Consider the following 11,504-nt stretch of genomic DNA (forward strand, 5'->3'; position numbering starts at 1 on the left):
ACAAAGCCCAGGCTGCAGGACAAACAGCCCATGTTACCATGGCTTGTTCTCACACCATTCACAGCTGATTCTCCACCAGAGCTGAGGGGTAAAAGTGAGAAGTGATTATTGGTTGCTTTTATCCCTTGTTGGGTGCCTGGGGGTTCACAGTTGCTGTTCTCTGCAATCCCAACAGCTGAAGGGAAGGAGGGGATTTTCCCATCAGTTCGTTGTTGCCTCGTGTCACTCCTGGCCTTGGCAGGGAGGCTGCCCTTGTCAGGAGTCACTGCAAACACATCCAGGGTGGGTGTGGAGGCAGCTGATGTGGTGCCAGTAATGAATTAAATTAATTTTCCCCAACGAGCTGATGGCAGGATTCCCAGGGATCAGCTCGGGGCGCAGTCGGAGCTCATTCCATCAGCTGCTCCTCTGGGAGCTGTCACCAGCTGCAGCCCCGATTTCCTCCGGCTCCTTTTCTTCCCAAAAAGAAAATGAGATGAGCCTGGGATGTGTTTGATTCCCAGGAGTGGTCCCAGCCCTGCTCCCAGGGCAGTGTGAGCGCTGCTCCCTCTCCTGCACTTGCAGTGGCAGCAGGAAATGGCCCCTCAGCATTCCAGGGATCCTCAGCATTCCAGGGATCCTTAGCAGAGATGTTGGCTAAAGGCAGAGCTGTAATTAATTTTTTAAGGACTCCTAAAACACAGTTTTGTCTTCGTGCATCACTTCAGTCAGTGCCTTTGAGCCCCCTCCTGTTACCACAAGGACAAGCAAGACCCAAATCTCTGCTCACACATCTCTGGGGAGCAGCAGCATCAGGATAAATCCAGGAAATTCAGCTTTATTTAGGTCACTGGCTGTTGAAGAAGGCTTTCAAATGAGTATTACAAGCCTTAAGGTTTTCCTTTTCCCTCCCTAAAGAAGTGGGAGGCCCTGAATAGACTCATTGATGCTCTGCAGGGAGGCAAAGGGAGCAGAAAGAGCCCCTGGGAGCTCCTCTCCTGGCACTGCCCACCTTTAGAGCAGGAATGAGGATGCCTCAGAAATAATTGTCTCTTCTGAAGAAAGTCAAAATAAAACCAGGAAGCAGAGGAGATGAGTGGTAATGATGAGGGATGTTCGGATTTGACATCTCAAGAATAAAATAAAAATAATGCCCTTGGCCAGGAGAGAGTTTGGTCACAAACACTTGGAGTTTCTCCCAGTTTGTGCTGATGTTTTACCTGTGCCAGTGCAGGGGGGTCCAAACATGGAATATCTGTGGGCAACTCTAGAGATCAGAAGGTTCTAGAAAGAGAACATTTCCTTTTTGCTTTGCTTTTGTTCATGAGTACTCTGAGGTTGCTGATGTCACAGCTCTGCCAGCAGGAGCAGGCTGGGGGCAGGGGGAAGTTATCCATGGAAAACAGGACACAAACTTCTTGGGAGGTGCAAAGGGAATTTCTGATGTTATATTTTAAAACCTTTTAATGTTGTGTCTTCACTCAGACCATTCTGTGCCAAATGATCTGTTTAATTTCATTATACTGCAATAATTCTTTATTAAATACCACTGGTTGTATAAGTTAAAACAACACTGAAATGGAAACAGTTCCTGATGTTTTGATACCACCCAATTTTCCCCCAAATTATTTGTCTAGTAGGAAACTCCTGAAAGGCAACTTTCCTTTGTGATTTATATTCCTCCCCTCATTCCTTGCTTTGTGCAGGATTTCCCTTGAAATTGAAATTTCAAACCACAGCTTGGCTTTGCTAAAAATACACTTGTTCAAACCTTTGGATTTCATTTAAATATATTATATCTGGGCTGTCTCTGGGATTTTTCCTAAAACATCAAATATTTGGGGGAAGTGGAGGCTCTGTAGGGGTTGCTCCTGCAGTTCCACCCTTCCCCATGGACTGGGATGAAGGGGTGGGATGCTGCACGAGGGGATTGCAGCTGGCACGAGGAGCTGAGCCACAGGCAGGGACTAAACCAGGGAGGAAAACTTAAGGATGAAAGGTTGAACCAGCTGGGCTGGTGGAAGGTGTCCCTGCCCATGGCAGGGGGTGGCATGAGATGGGCTTCAAGGTCCCTTCCAAACCAAACCAGTCTGGGATTCTATGGGATATTTATGGAACACGCTGTCTCTGGTGCAGCTTCACTGTGTGTGAGCCAAGAGTGTGGATGGGACCCTCCAAACAGGAGCTCATCCTGCACTGCTGAGGCCCCAGATCACAGTGTCAGCTCCTCTGGGTGCTGCAACCACAGGGAAAGTGCTTCATGCTCAGGATTAGATTTGAATTCCTCAAATTTCTGGTCTCTGGAAAGGCCAGAGGACATTTCCAAGTGGATGCCCTGGGTTTGGTGATGCCTTGGCTCTGCTGGGCTGGGATTTACCTGCAGATGATCAAAGTAACTCAGGCTGGGGCCAGGTCAGAGGGACAGGGGGACGTGGATCATGGGCATGGATCAGACCATGGGATGAGCTTATTGGGAAAATATGGGTGTTTGAGCACAGCCCAAGGGGGAAATGCCTCCTGAGCAGATAAATATCTGAATTTATGTGAGGGATGGAGGCCTGAAAACCTGCAGGAGCTCAGAAGATGCTTCCAGGTGAGCTCTCAGTACAGTGAGGAAAGAAATGGGAGAGGTGTGGTTGTTGGAGCTACAGGTGATGGATGTGGGGCTGAACAGGGTTTGGAGATGGAACATCCCAGGAGTGCTGATCCTCAAAGTGCACATGGAGAAGAATCTTTGCCTTTTGGCAACTCCAAGCACCTCTTTTTTCCTTGGAGATTGATTCAGTGAGGTGCTATCCAAGATGCTCCTCACTGGGCTGTGTTCAAGCCCTTCTCAGAGGTCTTCAACCACTTTTTGTGGTCCTGAGAACTGGAATGAAGCTCCTCATTTAAATGAGGAATGGCAGGGCTGCAAATGCTTTGGCTGACCATTCTACCATGTCATGCTGAGAAAATGCACTGGAAATTCAGATGAGATAAAAAAGGTGATTGAACTGTTTTGTGAATGTATCATGAATAAACTGCTACAAATTCTTCGCTATTTACCCACATGTCCCTATTAAATGATTATTATTGCAAGCACACTTCCTCCTTGTCAGATGGAGGAATACACAGCATTAAAAAGTTAACTCTAATTTCCCAAGTAATACTGTCATTAAATTTCTGTAAATTAAAATGGGACTCCCTCAGGATTTTAAAGAGATTGTGTGTCAGAGTAAAGCCCTGCAGTGAATACATCCTGCATCTGCTTAGCCAATGGCACCAGGCTCTTAAAATTGAAATACACCCCCAGAATTCTGCGTGGTTTCTGTGTCTTTGGAATATTTTATACTTTGTGTGTAGCAGGAAATCATCAGACAATGGCTGAGATTGGACAGAATTTTTGTGGAAGTGTTTAAAGAGGGAAATGTTGATACACAAGGAGAGCAGGGGCAGGCCCAGCTGGTGTTTGTACCCCGGGGTTCCTGGCTCTGGGATGTGCTGCAGGAGGTGGGTGATGCTCTCTGGTGCTGGTGGGGTTGGGCAGGGGCTTGGACCCGTTTCCCACCCCCACCCAGGGCTGTGGGAAGGTCTCAGTGTTCTGGCAGCCTGAGCCACCTCGTGAGGGCTCTGTGTGAGCAGGGTCTGCTCTGAGCCTCAGCTGGGGGCAGGAGGGGCAGGGGGGCACCCAGGGCACAGAGGGGCTTTGGGAGAGCACATTGAGCTACTGGTGTCTTCTGCTGCTGGATCCATCCTGCTCCTGTTGCCATGGAGAAAGTAAGGGAGACAGGGCACCACCCAGCAGGGATGAAACCCTTGTGCTCCCCAGGAGCCTCCACCTAAATCCTCTGTGTGTCACCCAGGGAAGCTGTGGCTGCCCCTGGATGCCTGGAAGTGTCCAAGGCAGGGTTGGATGGGGCTTGGAGCAACCTGGGCCAGTGGAAGGTGTCCCTGCCCATGGCAGGGGGTGGCACTGCGTGGACTTTGAGGTCCCTTCCAGCCCAAACCAGTCTGGGATTCTATTGTGCTGGGAAATGTGTTGCAAGTGGATGATGTTTTGTGTTGCTTTAGGCTCCAGGCCAGGAGGCAACACATGTTCCAGGAGCAGGAGTGGGGACCAACTACCTCTACTGGGGCTGCTGAGGGGCTGCTCTGGAGGGGAGTCCTCGTGTCTGTCCACCCTGTGGAGAATGGGAAGGTTTGCAGAGGAGCTGGCTCGGGGAGGTGGGTTTTGCTGCTGTGGCTGTTTGTTAATTTTCAGGTGGAAGAGGGTGATGATGGTGACTCTTCTCACAGCTCCTGTGTGTCTTAAAATACAGTGGGGTGAGACTGAACTTCCTAAGGGTTTTCCATGACCTGTTGGGAACACAATGCCCTGGTGCTGCAAACTCCTCCCAGAAATGCTCCAATTCTCTGTTTCTGTGGAAAGTGATCCCGTGTCTGGGAACAACCAAAGAGCAGAACAGGGAGAACTGAAGTACCTTTATCTTTGCTGAGCACATTTTCTGTGCTGGGATGGAAGTGCATTGTCTGACTCAGCTGGAAGCAGCACATCCATTAGAAGAAAAGGCAAATAAATCCACTTGTGTTTCACTGATGTCACTGCACCACTGACATGAAAAGCCCAAGTGACACAGGAAAGCACAGTTGGGCTGGGGGGAAATATTCCACTTCATGATCCACCCAAAAATTTGGCAAGGAATGAAGCAAACACTGCCTTTCATCAGCTAAGGGTCTAAATACTCCAGAGTTCCAGCCCCCAGGATCCACGTGCAGCTGGTCAGGGCTTGCTCTGGCTGAGGGGGGTTTGGTCAGGCTGGGACAGGCAGAGCCACCAACAATGTGGAGATGAAATGTTGGAATGAGCACTTCCATCTCCTGCTGCTCTGCCCTCAAACTCTGACCTGTGGGAGTGGCTGGGAGGCAGTGCCAGACCCAGCACTGACCTTGTGCAGGGAGAAATGTCTGTCCTGGAGCTCTGGCAACAGCTGGGACTTGGGAGCCTGGGGGGTTGTGGAACTCTTCCAGTTGTCTGTCCTTGGTGGGGAGGATGGTCCTTCCATTCCCCTTTGGTCTGTGGGGTCTGTTGTGGCCCAGAGGAATGCCAGGACGGGGGGCTCAGGCTGTTGTGTCCTTGTCTCCCAATGTGGGAGTGCTCCCCAGATGGGACACAGCTCTTGGGAATCACCCATGGATCAGCCTGGGGGAGCCCTGGTCAAGTCTGAAGCATCTGCAGAGGGGTGGGGTTTGGGAGGCTGAACTTGGGCCTCACCCCCCTCACAGACAAGAATTTGCTCCCAACATCTGATGTAAATTCCCCAGGGCTGCAGGGCCAGGCCCAGGGGGATGCAGTGTGCAGTGTGGGGGGTTCTGGGGAGTGCAGGAGCTCCTCCAGGAGCAGGAGGACCTGGAGAGGTTCAGCCCCCATCCTCCTCACCCCTTTGGTGGGCAGCAACTCGGCTCTGCTGGTCTGGGCTCTGGAACCAGGAGAGGAGAAAGGTTCCCCAGCCCAGGGGAGCAGTGCTGAGGCTGAGCTGGGCTCCCAGTTCAGCTCCCAGCTAGAGGGACTGAAATGAATAATGGATCAGCTCCTCAGAAAGCTGCCTGTGGAGTCAGAGAGCTCTGAGATCCACAGATCTGCACCCTGAGCCTCCTTCCCCCGCAGTGTCTGCAGCTAATTGGAGAGGGGGTCAGGCAGGGCTCAGTTAGGAGGGTAATTTTGGAATATACAACTCTGTAATTGCTTTACTCTCGTGGTTTGAGACGTTATTATCAGAATTCAACAATGGAATTACAGCCTTATTAATTTGCACACGTTGTGGGGGAGGAGATGAGATGATTGCCTTTCTTTGGGGGTGATGATGGGAGAGCTCCTGCTGCAGCTCTCGGTCGTTCTCCAAGTGGGATCATGCACTGTCTCCTCTCCAGCTCCAGAGATGTTTCTATTCCTGGCTCCAGTCCCTGTCTCCAGTGTAGGGAACAACAGTGGAACGGATTTCAGTGACAGTGAGTTTAAGTGATATTTTTATAACACCCTGTGAAGCTGCTCCTGTTTCTGGAGGGTTTTTGAGACATGACACCAGCAGCAATGCATCACCTGTTCCCTCCAGCTAAACAACTACATTGGAGGGTCTCTGGTCACCTCCATGGACTGAAGGATTCCCTCCCGGAATTTCTCATGAATCAAGGTCAAATTTTGATTGGAATTGAGCCTTTTTTGACCTGAGACCCAAAGCTGAGAAGCTGGGTTTGGGGAGCAGATGTAGGGAAGCAAAGTATCTTTGCTCTCACATCTCTCCTGAGCTGTACTGGGGCTGATTCCCCAAGTGTCCCCCGGGTTCAAAGCTGACTGAATCCATCACCTGAGGTCTCAGACCAGCCGTGTCCCAGAGCTCCACCTCAGCAAAGATGGGCTGCTTGGACCTCCCTCCCCACTGGGGCTCTCTGGGTGTGCAAATACCTCCTGAGGGCCTTCTGCAAATTCCTGCTCTGATAATTGAATCGATTAGGATGTCACTGATTAGTCTCCTGCTAATGAAGTGCTGGCTGAGGCTGCAGCAGCTTCTGATATTCAGAACCTTTCTCAGGCCCAGGCAGCTCCTTTACCAGCAGACAGCTCATACCTGCTGCCCAAAACACCTTGGCTGGGTGAAGTGATGTCAAACTACCCTGAAGGTGTGACAGGACCAGCCACCTCCGTGGAGAAAACAAAAAATATTCCCTGTGGAGCATCATATTTGGGAATTTAAGTGCAGAATTTCCCAGCTGCAGCTCCCAGCCCCCTCCAAGACCCTCCAGAACCAGCCTGGACAACTGGTTGGCTCGATCTCAGAGGTCTATTCCAACCTAGTTGATCCTGTGACTCTGATTCTGCTTTGTCACACCTCTGGACTCATGTGTTTGCATTTGTTGCGTGGAACAACTGTGCAGGGTGGGGGTCCTGAGAGCCTTTTTGCATGTTTTAGTGCTGACTGGATTGATCTACAATTAAACACGGTCACACCCATGCTGGGTATGAGAAATGAGCTCCCCTGGCAGAGCTGACAGTGGAATTAGGAACCAGCTTCTGGAAGGCAACAGTGAGCAATGGTTTAATTTTTTTTCTCGTGGAAGAAGTAGGAATGGAAATGGAAGCTGCTGTAAGTTTTTTTCCCAATTATGAATGTTCAAGTTGTTTACGAGGTAAGATGACAACAAACTCCCTTTCCATTTAATGAGCTGAAGAGAACTGGAACTGGGGTGTGAGCCAGTCTGTAGGGCCATGAAAACAGGGCTGCTGCACCTGCATTTTCATGGGCTCCAGAATGCTGGGGTTAAAATGTCTTTCCTTGCATTTTCAGAGGTTCATGGCCCCAGTCTGATGATGCACTTACCTGCACTTTTAGTTTCCCATGAGTACCCAGGTTTATCCCTGTCCAGCACAACTTGCAACTGCTTTTCTAAGTCCCGCAGAATCTGAAAGAGTGTTTAAAGCATTTGGGTTTGGCATGGGGGGCTGGATGGGGGCTGGATGTGAAGTAAAGGTGTAGTTAAGCAGTTAGGTAGAGTAAATCTTGAGAATGGGCTATTACACAGGTTTTACTCCATGTTTTTAGACACTATGAAGGGTTAAAAGCCTGCCTGATTCAAACTTCCTAACATCTGTAAAATGTGACAGCAACAGAAGGGAGAAGTTCTTAAGCTTTTTGTCTTCAAAGAAGAACTTTGAAGAATGCTTTGCACAAGGATCACCAGAAGTGTGACACTTTCTAGATAACAACTTCCTCACATTTGTTTTTCATTTTCCAGCTCTGATTTGGGCTGTTGAGCAGTGAAAGGATGAGTCAGTGTCTCCCTCTGCCCAGTGGGTGCTCACACCCCCCTACCAGCCTTGGCACTGCTCCCACTGTCTGGGAGAGCCTCGGGCAGGGTGGGCTGCCCTGGGGGGGAGCAGGGGAGCTTTCCCTGTGGATCCCCCCTGTCAGTGCCAGCGGATCAGCCCTGGTGAGCTGGGGATGAGAGATGACTTTGCAAAAAGCTCTGCAAAGGGACTCATTAGGGTGAGCAATTTTCCTTTGTTTCCATTGCTCACAGCAGCCTAATTGGGAAGCAGAGGCATTTTCACTTGGAGAAGGATTAGTTTGAAGTGATAAATGCCCCAGTCTCAGGTTTTCCCTGCCCTGCTGCAGGGACACTGCTCAGCCAGGACACGGCTCGGGCTGAGCCCAGCACGTGAGGCTGAGCCTGCACTGCCACACAGCTCTGAGGGATGAGACACTGAACTCAGCAGGGGCTGAAGGGGCTCCTGGGCTCAGAGATTCACTCCACTAACCCTCAGGACAATTTTCCAGAGCTGGCCAGAAAAGCAGTGTCCTTCCAGAGGGAAAACTGAGCAATACCATGGAATAGGTTGGGTTGGAAGGGACCCTAAAGTCCAGCCCATCCCACCCCCTGCCATGGGCAGGGACACCTTCCACCAGCCCAGGTTGCTCCAACCTGGCCTTGGACACTCCCAGGGATCCAGGGGCAGCCACAGCTTCTCTGGAAAACCTGGGCCAGGGCCTCCCCACCCTCCCAGCCAGCAATTCCTTCCCAATATCCCATCTCTCCCTGCCCTCTGGCACTGGGAAGCCATTCCCTGTGTCCTGTCCCTCCATCCCTTGTCCCCAGTCCCTCCCCATGTTTCCTGTAGCTCCTTCAGGTCCTGGAAGCCCTGCCCTCTGGCAGTGGGAAGCCATTCCCTGGGTCCTGTCTCTCCAGACTCCTCATATCAAGTCTCCATCTTTCCTGCAGGGTCCCTTCACATCCTGGAAAGCCACAACAGGTCACCCTGGATCCTTCCCTTCTCCAGCCTGGAGGGTTCTGGTGGTGCTGAGGGTGCACAACACACACAGAGACACTCCAGCTCTCAGTGTCCTTCAGTGTCCTCCTGTTCGTGGGGAAGGAAGTGCTGGTCCTGCTCCTGAATAAAGGATCCATCTTCTCTGCCCTGTCCCCAGGTGCCATCCCAGTGCTGTCCCCTCTGCTGTTCCCCCAGGATGTGACACAGCTGCACATCTGGAACCAAAGGTGAGTAGCACAGTGTTCCCAGTGTTTCTTTCTGACCTGCAAGATAAAATCCTTAGACATTTTACTGTTTCACCATTATCATTCTTCTGTTTTATGAGAAATCTTTATTTGATTTTTTTAAATATTATTTTACACAGAGAGGGAAAAAAACCCTTTTATTACTTTACTGCTTGAGATTAGGATTAGTCTTTAAGAAATTGGTGCTCACTTTATGACCTGTGTCTGATTTATCTGCCTCGTTTTAGAAGAGCACAGTTCACTTGGACTCCTCAAAGCTCAGGGATGTGTGTTTGGAACCTATACCTGGAATCACAGAATCAGTGTCCCTTATATAACATATAAAGGATCTTATATTTATATATATATATATATATATAAAACCCATCCCTCTATAAAGCATCTCTTGATGAGATGCTGAGGTCAAGAAGCTGAACTGACCTAATACAACCAACTCCACCAAAGCTGAGTGATCCCACCTATCCTGACCACTCTGCCTTCTCCCCCAGCCAGCTGGAGGTGATCCATGCACTTCCCTTTCCAGTGGAGCTGGATATGGACACACAAACCCATTAAAAATATCCTTATTTCTAACAGTGTGTGATGCATTCAGGCTGTGCCCCCAGGCCCGTGTGAGGTAAGGAGCAAGGTCACAATTAACGTGCTGGAACTTCCAGTGCTGGAGCAGGGAAGGAGCAGATCCTGCCCCAGGAGCAGCCAGCCATGGCCATGCTGTAGGAGCTTCAAGTGCTCTGCATTTCTTCTCACAACAAATACCTCAGATGCTTCAAATTCCCAGGCTCCCAGGTGCTGCACAATTCCTCAGTAACAGCAAAGAATTTCAAGCAGCTTTTGTGCAGGATTGGGTTTGCAGGGAACTGCCTGGGGTAGTGCTTAAAAAAATGACAGAAAAATCAGATGGAGAGCAAGGGAGGCAGGGGATGGGATTCCTTCTTTCCCACTTACACCAAGTTTTGTGGAATCACTACAAGTGACTGAACTGCAGGTTTCTCAAGCTCAGGCAGAAGCAGAGCATGAAGATGTTCTCAGCTCTCTGAAAGGTTCCCAGGGGGTACCCAAATCAATGTTGCTTTCATATGCAAATCCTGATTATGACTTTAAAAAGAACTGCTGCAGGATGTACATCTGTGATCCGGGGGGATTCCCCCCCAGCTTCACCATTTTAGTGGGATCTGTAGGTGTGTGAGGGTTCCTGAGGTGGGCTGTGCTTGGATGGGTGTGTTGGTGCTGATTCCACCCCTCACCCGAGTCCTTGGACCTTTGCTGGATCAGGTGCCGAGGGTGAGAACTCCATGGGACCATTCTATGGTCTAAAACATGGGATTGTTCAGTTATTCTTTTCTTCAAGTCCAAGTATGTCCATAACCCACCACCTCTGGGGGGGTCACTGTGGTCCCACCACCTCTGGGGGGTCACTGTGCTGGAGCAGCTGGAATGAGTTGGCACTAAAAATATACTAAAAATAGGGATATTTGTGGGTGGAGATAAAGATGCCATGCCTGTAGCACTAATCAAAATACTGATAGATGTGGAAGCAAAGGCAATACTTTGGATTTCAGGGGACAGCCCATGCACTGTGATGCTCCTGACACAGTGGGACTGCAGTTCCATCCTGGTAGGGCCAGGCTCTCCCTTTAGTCAGAGGAGCACATTTTAGAACTTGTTCTTTTTAAATGGAACTATCCTTTACATAATGCACGTGTGGAACCTGTGGAACCCCCTGCTCTTGGGCATCAGAAAGGCTGAGTGGATTTGGAAGAAGAAAATCAGAAAAACCAAGCCCCATGGAGATCATAAATCCCAGAATGGCTGGGGCTGGGAGGGACCTTGAAACTCATCTCATCCCACCCACCAGGTTGCTCCAAGCCCCATCCAACCTTGAACACCCCCAGGGATGGGGCAGCCACAGCTTCTCTGGGCAACCTGTGCCAGTGTTTTACCACCAGACATGTCTGGTAAGTCAGATCTTTCTGATCCTACACAACTTTCCAAGGAAAAGAGGATTTGAGGATTTTTTTTTTTTGTTTTCTTCTTTCTGACTCTAAACATAAATTTTCTTTCTTCTTTTTTCCTCTCCCCCTCAGTGAGAAGGCCCTGGAAATGCTGTCTCCTGCAGTTTTCCATATAAACATCACCCCCAATTTCAGACCAATTTGGCTGAAGGAGCGTGTTTGACAGAAAGGTGGAGCTGTAATCTCTCAGGCCTGGCTGGGGATGCCAAATAAATCTATACCTTCTTGACAATTATGTCTTCACAAAAGCTTTGGAAAGAACAGCCAAGAAAGCTTGTCAATAAATTCCCTTTTTATTAGAGGGAAGTCCTTTGGAAAGCCCATGGAGGCAGCGATTCCTGACGGATCTCTGGAGGTGCCGCTGTGAGAGGCCAGTTAGAAACAGCTTTTCATTGACAGACTTGGATTTGGGAGGAAATTTTTCCTAACAAAGCCTCGGCTCGAGTCATTTCACGGCACGTCCACGAA

At 49.8% G+C, this 11,504-nt stretch overlaps 1 long non-coding RNA gene across 1 annotated transcript; it reads left to right on the top strand.

Annotated features, from left to right (window-relative positions):
* The first annotated feature begins 9,698 nt into the window (after positions 1-9,698).
* Positions 9,699-11,268, top strand: LOC116789038. Its single transcript, XR_004357861.1, has 2 exons — positions 9,699-9,810; positions 11,116-11,268. It is a non-coding gene; the product is annotated as an uncharacterized LOC116789038 (long non-coding RNA).
* Positions 11,269-11,504: the final 236 nt, after the last annotated feature.

Source organism: Chiroxiphia lanceolata, chromosome 6 (genome assembly GCF_009829145.1).
Source record: "Chiroxiphia lanceolata isolate bChiLan1 chromosome 6, bChiLan1.pri, whole genome shotgun sequence".
Lineage (NCBI taxonomy): Eukaryota > Metazoa > Chordata > Aves > Passeriformes > Pipridae > Chiroxiphia > Chiroxiphia lanceolata.